At 35.0% G+C, this 14,655-nt stretch overlaps 1 protein-coding gene across 1 annotated transcript in view; it reads right to left on the minus strand.

Annotated features, from left to right (window-relative positions):
* The window catches only part of Rab3-GEF (Rab3 GDP-GTP exchange factor), a 1,186,669-nt gene extending 1,178,035 nt beyond the window's left edge, over window positions 1–8,634 (minus strand). Inside the window, exon 1 of the mRNA XM_090394443.1 lies at window positions 8,415–8,634. The gene's annotated coding sequence lies outside the window, so the exon portion shown is untranslated. The remainder of the gene's footprint in view (window positions 1–8,414) is intronic.
* Window positions 8,635–14,655: the final 6,021 nt, after the last annotated feature.

The following is a 14,655-nucleotide window of genomic DNA, read 5'->3' on the forward strand; positions in this document are numbered from 1 at the left end:
CAACATCAGCTCCCGGGTAACTTATGCATGATTTTACTTGATTTTTAATCTATTTATTGTCATAATATAATCTATTTGGTATCTTCCTATATCCCTCTGGCATTTTCCAAGTATACCTTCTTCTTTTTGGTACATCATATCAGGTATTAGTAATGATCAGATTGAATTAGTGGCAGAACTCCAAAAGTCTATCTCCTCTTTCATTTGGGCATCCAAGTCCATACTTTCCCACCTCTCTACCATATTTGCCTTCACCAATGACTGCATTCCAATCCCCCATGACAATAAGATTATCTCCTTCTTGGTCAGTTTGATTAGATTCTCAATATCTACATATATCCTCTCAACTTCATCATCACTGTGGTCGCTAGTAGGCATTAAGCTTGTATTATTATAATATTTGTTGGTTTTGCTTCTAGGTTTACCATTATCAATCTGCTACTACATTTTACTGAGTTGATTACTCTTCTTCCCCATTCCTTATTGAGAACCACCGCGATTTCATTTTTTGCTGTCTCATCACCTGAATAAATGATTCTGTAATCACACTCCAAAAGTCTCCAGTTCTATTCCATCATCATTTCACTAATTTCCAATATGGCTATTTTTAATCTATCCATTTCTCTCTTCAAATGTTCCAATTTGTAGGAGGGTTCTCACATTCCACGTCCCAATGAATGTACAAGGATTTCGCTGGTTTACGACCTGGGAAGCCTTGCTTCTTCTCCTGCTGTGCACAAGTATTGAGCCATTGTGCGCTTTACTATCTTTTAGTACTGCTAGTCCATACTGCTATCTTATTAGGGAAAAATAGAACAAGGTGGGATCTCCTTACCTTCCTTGTCCAGCAATAGAAACTTCCAGCGGGCTGTAACTTATTTAATGGCGGCTACATCTCGCCATGTCGCATTCCCGTCAGTGAAAATGTGTGGCTTTTTATAGAGTAGCCATGCCACTGTCTATCTCACCACTTCCTGTTGGTAGATGCCGTCCCATTGTCCACGACTGCTTATTCACAGGTTTCCCTGTTTATTCGCAGCTAACCTCTGTATCCAGAGGCCATTCTCCTATCCGCAAACTGGGGACGCGCTTGGTAGCATGAGACCCCACAACAATGTCTAGGTAAATAGTTTTTTTTTAAGTTATTCCATTCCTTGGAATTACAAGTAGCAGTACGAAAATAATGCCTCTTATTTTAAAAATGTTTGAGCATGGATTAATCCTCTATTTTTTGTGAACATTTTGCTATTTTTCAACAAAGTCTTTATCTTATCTAGACACTGAGTGAGTCACTGTTCGCAGATCCCGTGTAATGTTTACACGGGATCTGCAAACAGTCGGAGCTCTTCGTGAACAACTTGTTTCAGCTCGTCGTGTTTCAACGTGTTTCAACTTGGAGCTCATCTATCAAAGGGTAAAACAGGTGGTAATCGGAGGACTTCATCGGGCTATAGGCCCGATGTCCGTTCGAACTCGCATCTTCCAAGGTAAGGAATTCACTCTCTGCTTCGTACGTGCATTTATAATACCCACCATTTTGAACTATTTTTGTGCTCCGTTCATGCGACCGATATACTAGAGAGTAGAACTAGAGACTATTGCTATTGTCGTCATAGTGGCGAGTAAAGCCTTCCGCCTTGCTCGAATCGAAAAATAAAATTTTAAAAAATTTGGACGCACACCTTTCATGACCAATAGTATTATGTCAGTTACTGTGTGTGTGTGCTGTTCTTCTGACCAGTTCACCAACATTCCGAGATTTAAAAAAAAAAAAAAAAAACGAGTTTCCAAGAGAAAGAAAAACTCAGCTTTCCGTATGAGACTGGCTAACTCACCTTCAAATGAAAACGTTTTATACAGACTCTTCGTCCTAGAAGTGAATCAAACACAGGTCTTTCCAACCTAAAGTCGTCGTCGAAACCAACTGAGCTACGGAGGCTCCTAATACCTACGTACAAACCATGAGCAATATTAGCTACACTAAGTGACGCCTTCGAAAAACCTCTCCAGGCCTGCTTAAATTTATGTACTTGCAATTTTTTTTCTTTAAAACACCGTTACATATACAATTAATCAACATTAGTTCTTAAGTAGAAGCAAATGCAAAAACTGATTTAAAATGTTGGCAGTTCTCTGGTTGATCAATATTTCCCGTACAGTCCTCTAATATGCAAATTTCCACTTTCGATTTCTGATGTTAAATATGAATATAATTCATTATTTCCTCCCTTGACTTTCCTGGTCGAAACTTTTTCATAATTTGCTTTAATATAGAACATTATATACATTTAATAGTGTGCCACAAAGTTTTTACAATTATATATACACTACATAGTACAGTGTATATAAAATGATAAACTAAAAAGGTATCCTCTCGAAGTCAATTAGTTGTCTCTTTCCTTTTTTAAGCAGCTTTCTTCCTTTAGTTAGTTGAGTTATCAATTCGGTTGTTATCCATTTCATTGTTTCTAGAGTGGTATAATGTTTTTGGCAGCTAAAAGCACAATTTTTTTGAACAATTCGCATTTATCACTAACATTTAATCCCTCAATATCTTTTGGCTCCAATTTAGTTCCCTTGAATTGACACATATCGCCATAATTTCTCTTGGAAAACCTAAATCCTTAATTTTACCTTTCACCTGAATTACGTTTTATCTGAATTTTATCATGTCAATTCATAACACATATTCCACAGTAGAATTTCATGATCATACTACCTAGAGCGACTCCATAACTTGGTCGTGGATTTACATGTTGGGGGAGGGAAAAAAATCGTCTAACATTTAAAAAAAAAGTCCACTACGAGCCAAACATCCTACGCGCAATCAACATCACAGAAACTGAAGTCTTCCATTATTAGATATCTATTTTGGCTAGCCCAATTAAAAAAGTCCTTCATAGCAATATCAGAGCTGTCATCGTTTTGCAACGAATCGCCACCCTTAAAAATGAATTGTTAAGTTTAATATCGCACCAAACAGATTCAGTAATGAGATCAGAATTATCATTAAATTGAAATTTGGGTAGTATAGAAAATAACTTTTTACTAATCAATAACATAACTTCCGCCTACTTGCTTTTGTTTCTCTATCCTTTTTTTAGGCTTTATAAGTTCCGTATTCAAATTCAGTCCTGATTATCAGAATAACCATCATGTTCGTGAGACTAATTATATCCATATTCACGCTGTTGCTCATTAGATCAAATTCGCAATGTAATAATAATTAGAATAATAATAATAATTAGAATAATAATAATAATAATAATTTCTCGCTTAAAGTTGTTTTGTAAGTTTTACACAGCATTGTAAACATCCAAAAAAGTCTTGCCTATTCAATTAAACCTAATGCTCCCAAATAAAAGATTCTAGTTACTAAACAGAACAGCAGAGCTAGTACTTAATCTTAAATTATTAACTGATATCCGTTGCCAAGTTTTGCATGTTATATATGTTATATACATAGTGTTATAAAATACTTTTTCTTTTCAAATCTTTTTTCATTTAAATATGATTTCATTTTTAACGTTTATATTATCACTTTTAAATGCTTGTATTGTATCATTATTATACTATATTTTTTACTGTATTTTGTCCGCGCGGTTAGCCTAGTAACTTTGCGCTTCGAAACCATATGACTGGGTAAGGAGTGTCCCAGGTTCGATTCCCGTCTAAGACATGAGGAATTTGAGGATCTGCCACAGCCAATTTAGCCGGTCTTGGGCGCTGGCAGTAGGGTTTTTTCCGCCAGTTTATCTGGCGTTTTTCATCTCGCAAGCAGGCGCAAATCGGCTCCGTGAACATACGCTACTACAGCCAAAAATATATCCGTAAGTAACACGCGGATCCTGCATAGGAAGCGGGAATAACGCGTAGTCAATGAAGAATTTTTTTACTGTATTTAAGTCTAACTCGAACTCGTGAAATGTAAACCTATAGTACAAATTGCACCGTGGGTGGGGTAAGGGTAATTTAATTTTTTTTTATATTTTTTCATTTATGTAAAAAAATTATATTTTGATAAATTATTATCCCTTAAATCACCTCAATCTTAATAAGTTTCAATTTAAAAATATCTTCACGACTTATAATGAGAGTAGCTCACTTTATTTCAAACTGTCGTATCTTATAATAAAAGGCACGCAAATAAATATATATTACTGTACAATATGGTTAGAATCGTGCCTTACAGAACGGCATGTGATTTCCTTACACTTGCTAATCGGATTTTACTGAAATTGGACACTTCAGATTTCTACTAATATCGTGAGCTAGCTCAGTTTTAATTTAAATCTGACTATATTTAGAAGAAGAAAAAACAGATTTCAAACGATACAAAATTATATAAAAAATTATGGAAATTATCTCATCATCACCACCATCAGTGGTTCTAGCAGGTCCTTAAGCGCCTACAAGTTTCAAGTACCCTTGGATTTCTTAACCATAATTTTAAAATAAAACTGTTAGCTCTATGACTATAAGTGACTATATATATATATATAGTTGAATAAATAGAATCCACCGATATTTTTGTCCCACTCCTTTGACATTCAATTTGAAATATAACTACATGTTGAATTGTTCAAATGGATTTCCCTTGAAATTTTAAACATCTTTATTTATTGACTGCTGATGAAGGTTACCATGCTAGATGGGAAAAACGAGAAGTTGTAGCGCCAAATTGTGGTGTATATCGCTGATCGATGAAAATCATGTTGCTTTGTTCACTGTACAGCATTGAACTTTGCCGTGGTGCTCTACACACGCATGGCATTTGTTACTGCATTTTTGTCCGCGAGTAAGTTTGGACATTTCCAGTTGATTTCAAAGCCTCTTTTTGAAGCTTCATCTGGAGACGCCCAAACTTACTCGTGGACAAAAATGCAATAACAAATGCCGTGGGTGTGTAGAGCACCACGGCAAAATTCAGTAGAGCGAACAAAGCAACATGATATTCATTGACAAGCGATATATACCACAATTTGGTTACGACCTCTCGTTTTTCCTAGGATAGGAAAAACGAAAGGTTGTAACCAAATTCATTGACTGCTGACCTTCATCAGTCAGCATTTATAATAAATAAATACACTTCGGGCAGTAAGAGAGAAAATATACAATAAAGTTGTATTAAATATGTGGGTTAGCATCAGCAAGAGCAATCACAGAAAAACAGTTTCAGCTAATCATTGACGCACTTCCAGAATAAAAATAACAACTGAAATGCCGGAAAGAAAGTGATAATTATTGCGTACGCTTTGTTTGGTGCGTGACATCATTCTCGCCATTAATCTTTAATACTGTTGCAAGAGAGGAATGTGGATCACTCGCTCCACGGAGGCCAGTTGTCAATAACGCGAAGCTCAAGGACACCCGCTATTCACAAGAAAATTACTTTCCAGAATCATCCGCCTCAAAATGAAAACATTCAAGAGGACGTGAATGAAAACAGTCTCGGTTTGCTGACAAAGAACAATTCTTTTCGATGCTATTAAGCTGGAAGTTGGTATGAACATTTATAAGAGATACCCAAGAGTATCATCTCCTATTTGCACCCATAAGAACACAGAAAACGAAGCGTGACAAATTTATCTTCCTTCATAGTAAAGGAGAGTGCTTAAGAATGTAGCTCTTGTGCAATGTGGGAATAGTAAAAATGTTAACTCTTTCATCTTCACGAGTAATGCTATCAAAATGTGACTTTGTCACTAGTTTGCAGAAAATGCTTGTTTGTTTAAACTAGAAGCTGAAATACTTGTTTGTCGGAGTGTAGGAAAATAGAATCTACTTCTTTACCTTTTATCTTCTACCTTTTTCTATCGCGAAGGTGGGGGGAGTTAACTGAATATTGGTAACGTTCAATACTTGAGTTAATTATGCGGTTTACTGCATCGCTGTCGAGACAAGCAATGGATGACATGCGACTGTGACGCTCTAAAATTTTCGAAAATTACCAACAAAAATACTGCACATATTGAAATAAAAAGTATCTCACTCCGTGCAATTGTATTTATCTCACTTATACCAGTGTAAACATTTTAATTTGCATATTTAAACAAAATTTTTTCAACTGAAACCATGTAGAAAATATAACTTGTACACTTCACGGCATTCGAACTAAAATATTTTCAACTAGAGGAAACGATGAACGTTTTTCCGACTGGGCTATGGAGCAACAGAAAAAATCCTTTAAGACTAAAAACAGAACATGACAATGCTCCGAGTCTCATAACAAAGCTAATGTGAAGAAATTTGAAGAACTGGCGAGTACATATAAACCCTGGAAACAGTCGTATCATGAAATTATCCAAGGTTTCAATATGGAAATTTCTAGACTATTTTAACTTATGAAATCCAACACTTTCGTTCTAGAGAGACGATGCATTTGAGAAATATTTATTAAATCATTAATATTGCATGATTTCGATATTATAATTTACTTAATTTTTTCCTTATAAATTTATTCACAACAAACGTTCTGCTTACGGAGAAAATTGAAAACGGTTTAAAAATTTTTTAAAGGGCCAGTCCAGTTGCCAACTGATTAGGTAACCATGCTCTCCAATCAACAAGTGGGTGTTCAAATCCCATAGTAGTATGGATTTTTTATGTATTTAAAGAAACAGATATTGAAGAACAGACTGAAAGTAGCTTAAAAAGGTTCTACACTTTAGAGCAAAGATTCCAGATATCTAACCACGATACTAATATACTATAGGTTTACCACTTTTTTGTGTGAAACTTTCATAGACACACACACACACACACACACACACACACACACACACACACACACGCAAATCAGTAAATTCTATACAGCCACAATGCGGATTTAGGAATTATTACACGATTTCAAATAATTTGGTAAAATTTTAGGATTACCAATTATCGGATTGAAAACAAAATTGACCTCCGTGGAGGACGTCGTCCTGTGTACATCCTAAATCCCAAAGTTCATTAAATTCTATTCAGCAGAGTGGAATTATTGCAATATATAATTTGGAATTTCCTCCTTTGTGTGCCCCAACAAATGGTTCGATTTAAAAAAAAAAAAAAAAACTGGAAATGCTTGAATAAAAATTGTACGGATTGCAAACACTGAATTTTAATAAAATCTGTCCGGTTTCAAAATTCTGAAATAAGTGGAGGTGGAGAACGTATGCACGGACAGACGGATAAGACAAACCTAACAGGTGCTAACGTATTTTTCCAAATTCACAGAAACTGCTGTGATAAATGAACGATGTCCCTAGACAACATTATTATTATTATTATTATCGAAACATGCTTTTTTTTTTCATGATTGTTTAATATTTTCCTTACTTCTTTGCATATGCATTATAGAAAATTTATTTCCCTTATTCATAAATCATCATATCTACTCATCCAACCCATCCTAAGACGGTTGAGTCCCCCCCCCCCAAAAAAAGGCAGTATTTCTGGATATAGTACGTGTGTGTGTTCACGAGGCCGGTTTGCCTGCTCTGGGGACGAAAAACCCGAGTTTCCGGGTGAAGAAAAAAAAAAAAAAAATCTCCGTATGAGACCGGCTAACTCATCTTTCGTCGAAAGAGACCGGATAAGGGTTCCTCACGTCACTGACGGGAATCGAATCCAGGTCTTTCCTACCAAAGAGCTTCAGTATAGACGAAGCTCTTTGGTATAGTCACTTATCGCTTAGTCAGTATAGACTCTATACTGACTAAGCTACGGAGGCTCTTATTCATAAATATTATTTCGTTTTTGTTTCGAATCGTAATGCCAAATTTTATCAATGTTTCGATTCAAATTAAAATTTTCTGTACTGTCAAACCAGAGTTATTACCTTGTATTATTTCAAAACTTTGTTGCTAGATTGTATCATTAAAATCGGAATGAAATTGAAAATGAGTCTGTGCGAGAAATTTCAGTAAAAGATCTCAAATACGAAATTTCAATCAAGTTCATTCAGTCATACCGAAGAAAGAGCACGCGTAATCGAGGGAAAAGTTCCTTCTTCCCTCGATCACTCCCCCCCCCACACACACACAGCTGCTCACCGATTAGGCATTTTCTGCGCAAATTTGACCGCAGAGTACGAAATGGAAATATCAAAACGGTAGCGTTGTGATTAACACCTATTGTGCTCACTGGGCCTTTCCTGCTGTTTAACCGGTATACGAAAAATGAAAACTTTGGTAAGAAATTCAATGAAAAAGGTAAAAGCGGCTATCAGTGTTGTCATATAAGCAATCACAAAAATGCACACCAGAATTATGAGTACAAAAGAAAAGGGGAAAAAAAAGTACATGCATTTTTTTTTCGATAGTTTTTACATATATGAACGACTCGTACTGCACAAACAGATCTTTCGAGAGACTGCATTCGCCGACACAATTGTTTTTATAAATGTAAAGATAAAATCTAGAATTATTTACCTGTAGGATGACGTAAAATCCCCAGGTTGTCTAAAGGTCATATCATCTTTCGAAGTTAAGCAAATTCCGCAGGTTGTTAAAATTTACCTAAAATCAATAGCTTCACTCTCCCAGTTCGTTCTTATCTCGTGCACTCTACAAACTGACATCAATTTGCAACACGTGGAACTAGTCGACTTCCTTGCCACGTGATTAATGAACTTACATCCGGTTAGTACCGTAAGACTTCCGTAGAGGTAAAAAAATAGGACGAAAAGGAAAGAGAATTTTAACATTTGGAAGAATTGCTTGGGGAGAATAACAATAGCTGGAAGTGTTACGAAATGTGGAATCTAATAATATTCACGGAATTCAAAAATAGGATAAAAATATAAAAAAGAAATTATAGTTAATGCAATTATTCATTATTTAATCTGGCATAAAATTAAACCGCATTCTTGTAACAAAAAAAAAAAAAAGAAAATAGATTTTTTTTTTTTTTTGTAAATTGAATTAAAAAAATTAAATGTATAAATTGTAATAAACTATTTTAATTTTACTTAAATATAAAGAGCCAATAGGCTTCACTTCGGCGATGTAACCTGATTCCCATCTTTCTTATTCGGCTTTGAAATAATGGGATTTAATGTCTCCTTAATTTAAATAAACTATTTTAATTTTTAGTCTATTTAAATTTATTTACAAAAACTGGTTTTTTGCTTGTGCACATTATGAATTATTGTGGAAAATACATTTTCTTCTTTTTTATACTGCATATATAATTTCCGTTATTTTCCGCTACAAGAAGTTCCTATCAGGTTGCAAAGTATCTGATTATTATAGAGCAGGTTCGGATGAACTATACTACTACCTCAAGTTAGAAGAAACGCGGATAAAATGAAATCGAAAATGCACAAAAAATCTTGAAATTGTATTAACAAAACAAAATAAACGTTTCCTCTTTTTTCATTTAACAATTTTTATTTATTTATTATGTTGTATTGCTTTTGTATTTGTGAGGTATGACAAATAAAAACAAAATTAATCTCCTATTATATTTACATCATTCAAAATTATTCAAGAGGTAATCATAGTTGGTATGATTGCTAAAATAATTTAAAAGCTCAGATTAGCCAACATATTTCTCAAATCTTATATCTTAAATGGAGGGGAAAAAAACACAGAAGAAACCAAGATATAGGCGTGCTTTAGAAACAGTAGAGCACCGGAACATATGGGATTCCCCACAGCTAATAATATGAAGCCCTTATGATTCATAGAGGCTTAGAGAAAACCGAGACATATAGAAACAGTGGCGTACCACAACATATGGAGCTTCCTCGAGATAATAATATGGTGCCTTTATGATTCATAAAGGCCCTATAAGTTACGAATAATAGGCTAATTATGTACTTTTAAGGTCAGTTGATTACGATTCCCTGTATAATTAACGAAGTTCTTCACTGTGCAAATATAAAAATTAAAATAATAATAATAATAGTAATAAAAACACTTTTACATCTTTGAAAGTACGAAACATTTTTAAATGCTTATTTTATTAGCTGTAGTACATACGGGAAAATATATAAACTTATGCTTACCAAGTATTTTAATGCCCAAGAAGTAACTAAAGTATTCACAGTTCTACATCAAAGAAGGTGACTTGTTAACTTACAGTAATCGGTTGATGCCAATGGGGCATTGATTAAAACGGTTGTCGAAGTGCTCCACGTAATGCAGGTTTGATTTCCGGCTAAAATATGACGCACACCTTCGTAGGGACAACACCTCCATGGGTCTCGAACATCATAAAATGTTAATACGCGTCAAAGAACTCTTTTTCAGAAGGGAAATGGAAAGGTAATAAAAATTTACAAGGTCGACAATCTGGTTTTTCGTTACCCACCTCAACAGCAGATATGGACAAACACTGAGCACATAGCGATATCGATGTTCACATAAAACATTAATTTTAAAATAGTTTTCCAGGTCACCCGGTCGTTTTTATCCGAAATTTACGCTTTTGTGAAAATCGACACTCGGTTCCTCACAAATCAGCCAGTGTTTCAACAGTTTTATTTACTTTTGCAAAATCTTTCCTGAAATTTGGCGACACCTCTGTAGCGTTACCTAATATTTTTGTCGCGAAACTATTTTATGCATAAAAAGCAAAATACTAGCATCCGATAAAAATCGTTACGCTACGGGTCTGTACTAATACTATAAAATGCAGCACAGTTTAATGTAACAAATCTGTTAACAAAAATGAAAGACATGGCTATAGTGCTGTTTCATATCTGCACTATAGCCATGTCTTTCATGATGCAATCATAAAAGCTGCATTTCCCAATAGCATTCGCGTGCAGTGACATCAACAGCATTCCCATTAAACTAGACGTAATTGTCTTTTACATAATTTTGATACTGAAAAATAGCTCGATTGAAACCAAAGTGAAGCTGAACGTTTATTTTGTCCGTATCCTTGTTTCAGCGAAACATGAAGAGATGAGCTTTTAACAAAATATATAACAAAGAATTCTGTATTTATCATTTTAGTTATTAAGTTCATTTATTTCCAATCAGCTGAACTATCGCTTGAATAATTTCGAAGAGTGATTTGCAGGTACAAAATATCCCACAAAAACGAAAATTCAGATGAATTCTGAATACCTAGTTTCAATAAAATATGTCGAGCCGGAGTCAAAGAATTAACATGCGTACAGACAAGGGGATGAAAATCTACCAGGTGCGTTAGGGCAACTAACTGCAAGCAGTTTTTTTTTTTTTTCCCTAGAACAAAAATATCTTCAGTGTGACATTTCAAGTATCAATTATATCTAAGTTTAAGCTTTTGATTGAGTGGGTGTGTGAGTGTATGTACTATGTGTATACACGAGTGAAAACCATCTGCGATATATGTAATTTGCGTGTGGGCAAATTACAAATATCATGGTGAATGAATGTGTCAGAGTGAATGAGAAACAAGAGTTTCCATGGAAGAAAGAGTACCACCTCATTTGGAGCCATTAACTAATACCAAGTGAAAAGCATTTTCACTCAACTGTTTTAGACACAGCTGTCTGATATCACGTTCTATTTATATTCAGTTCCCTGAATAAACCACGAGGCAGAATAGTCCCAAAGGCTTCACATACTTGGATTAGTATCGATTGTGATGTTTTATGTATTTAATTGAGAGTATTCATGAACTTGAGCGCACGTAATGTTTTTTGCTGACCGATATAATAAATTCGTCGCTTTTTATATAAAATGCTGGTAATCAAAAATTTATTTCATGAATAAAAAAAAAAAGGCTTGTATTTTGACATGTATTTTTGGTGCTTATTCTGGAAATTCGTTTTTAGTATTACTCACTAGTTATGTGTTGTAATTTTAATATACCAGCACATGCTGATCGCCATACCATTTACCACTGAGCATGAATAACTAAATCCCTCAAACACTTCTTCCGTCCTGATTTCTAAGTTAAAAAAAAAATATTCTAGCTTTGCTTAACTTTTAATACTCAATCTTCCAGACAAGGAGACAGGATTAACTTGTCTCCATTGCTATGAATCACTGACAAGATCAGGTACACAAAATATTCAAGCTACTTAGATGTTTGAGCCAAATACATAAAATAATTTTTTGAACTGCGATTCGCTGGAGGAATTATTATCACGTGACTCGTTTTTGGATAGGAAGAAACAAAGCTTCATTGTTGCTTACACTAGTTATTCAGTAGTAAGCTGTTTTACTAAATTTATTCTCCCACTGAAAGGTGCCGGTAAACAAAACAGGATTTCGTATACCGTAATTCTGAAATTAAAAGTGCTGCGAGCATGCAACAGTAATGATAAATGTGACGGTACGAGTGATGAACATCTTAAGAGTGTATGACCAGTGAAACAGTATGTCTTTGTGAATTTTAGTTTGGTTTGGTTTTATCACGGCTAAAACAGTGTTATGAAGCCAGTTTCACCTTATGAAATCGACTAACTAGCTTTCATTCGAAAAGCGCTGAATTTAAACTTCAGTGATTATTAACATGCTTCTTTCTAAATTTGTCATCTAAAATACTCATGCGTTTTATGGTTCGAAAAATACGCTGACAACTAGAAAGCTCAATTTGTATGTGTCGCTTTTTTTTCTGCGATTTTTCTAAAACTATCGTGTTGATATATAGTGGAAACATAATGATACCACCCAGTACATTGTCAACAGGTTTGATTACTCATCTTATTTTCTCCACTTGACAATATCTTAGTGGTCTTTCCAGAACTGGAAAGACCCCGAAGATGAAGAAAATACAAAGATCAAATTTGGTTATTTTACGAATACGTCAAAGTATATCAAAGCAAGAGATCATTATCTTGCCACTTCGGGCTAACTCATTTCTCAAAGCGTTTTCTAGGAAAGACTGAAACCCGTTTTCATAATCAAAGATGCCAAAAAGAAAAGTACAATAAATAGTTTGTGAGCAACTGCAGAAAACCAAAATACATCATCAGCTGCTTAAGTGTAGTAGTTCGTATGGCAAAACAATTTTGATTGGAACAAAACCAGAGTGTATCATAAGTGTATCATAATACGTTCAGATACCATAATTTTACAAGGCATTTTTTTAGAAACAGCTTGCCAAACTAAATGATAAAGAAATCGAAATTTCTTACATACACCCACACACACACACAATTGTGTGTGTGTGGCACGCGATACATCGGTCCTTTCTTTTCCACTAAGAGTGAGAGAAAGAAGTTACAGAAAAATATGCACATTCTCTGTCACTTCAAGTAGCGTTTGTGATAAAGTGGCCTGTCATTGAACATATCTATGATTCATCAAAATCACGCTGTGAGGAACTAACTGGAAATGACTTTTCGCACTTCAAGGCTACTTGATGTGGTATGGGTTAAGATTCAATACTGCCAATGGAGGTGCAATTCTCCATTTATATGAGAAAAGAACATTTATTTCGTTGAGTTAGAAGTGCGCGCCAAGGATTATCATTAATCATAAGACTTCATCATGCTGTTTTATTTCTCTACAGCAGCAATCCGTTTTCACTGACAGAAAACAATGTTGCTGTCTTCACGTATTCCACAAGGAAACGATTATTTAAGAGCAAAGATCTTAAGACCATGAGACTGCCTGTGGTCCGACCATTGAAAATCTGCAACCGCGATGATATTTGTAGCGAGATCCTTTATTGTGGATGTGCCTTTTTGGCGTTTTTTTTATTTTATTATGTATTTTATGCTATAGAAGAAAAAAAAAGTGCTGCTCAGCTGTATAGCCAACATTTCGAAATAAATATTTGTTCCACTCTAGGGAAACTATATATGATGATATGTAGTTTCAAGAATGAGACAATATTCAGAGTCGGTACCTAACACTATACACGCTCTATACAACGCCTTTGCCAGTGGCTTCATATAATGGTTCGTGGTGTCCATTAAACATCAATAGCCAAATATTAGATCTTTCCATGCTACATGAAATCCACTAGAAACAAACAAACACACTCATAACTAACTCACAAGCATCGGCTATAAATAGGCCGAAGTACAGAGATAGTGTCTGCGTTCAAATGCGTGTGATAGGTGGAAAAGATCGTAATGTCATACAACTGTTGCCTTACTGCAATGGTACGTTCAACAGAGTCACAAGTAGGTATACTGAGGAAAGCGTGATAAACAGAAATGGGGACATGTGAACAGAAACAGCTGATCGATGCAAAAGACAGATGAAGGATCGTAAAATCCAAAAAAAGTTTAGAATTGATTAAATTACTTTTGCGGCATCAACTAGGAGGAGACCGAAAAGGAGTGTCTGAACTATACGTCAGACTACCCTGAATAAACATAAGGGTAGACGACCATTGAGTCTATTATGTTAAAAAGGAGCAGCTACGATTAATACAACAGACTTATCATTAGTATTAGACACCAGAAGAGTGGAGACAGATCACATGGAGAGATGAATCCTAGTTCTCGTTACTTCAAACGGACGCAAGGCCAACGGAATGACAAAAACTACACGAAGCCATGGAAGCATGATGCTTCATCATCATACACTGAAAAGCAACGAAATGATAGTCGATGACATTTTTTTCTGACACTTCATAACCCCCCTTGATGCTAGCAGAGCAAAGGACTGAATGGTGCCGTGTACGCGAACATCTTCATGACCAAGTATATTTATTCATATTGGCAATTTATTCAGTGATAAATGCTTCCAGTAGGATAACGAGCTGTATTCC

The sequence above is a fragment of the Typopeltis vanoorti genome, chromosome 6 (assembly GCF_054136105.1).
Source record: "Typopeltis vanoorti isolate ZY-2024b chromosome 6, IOZ_Tvanoo_1.0, whole genome shotgun sequence".
Taxonomy (NCBI): domain Eukaryota; kingdom Metazoa; phylum Arthropoda; class Arachnida; order Uropygi; family Thelyphonidae; genus Typopeltis; species Typopeltis vanoorti.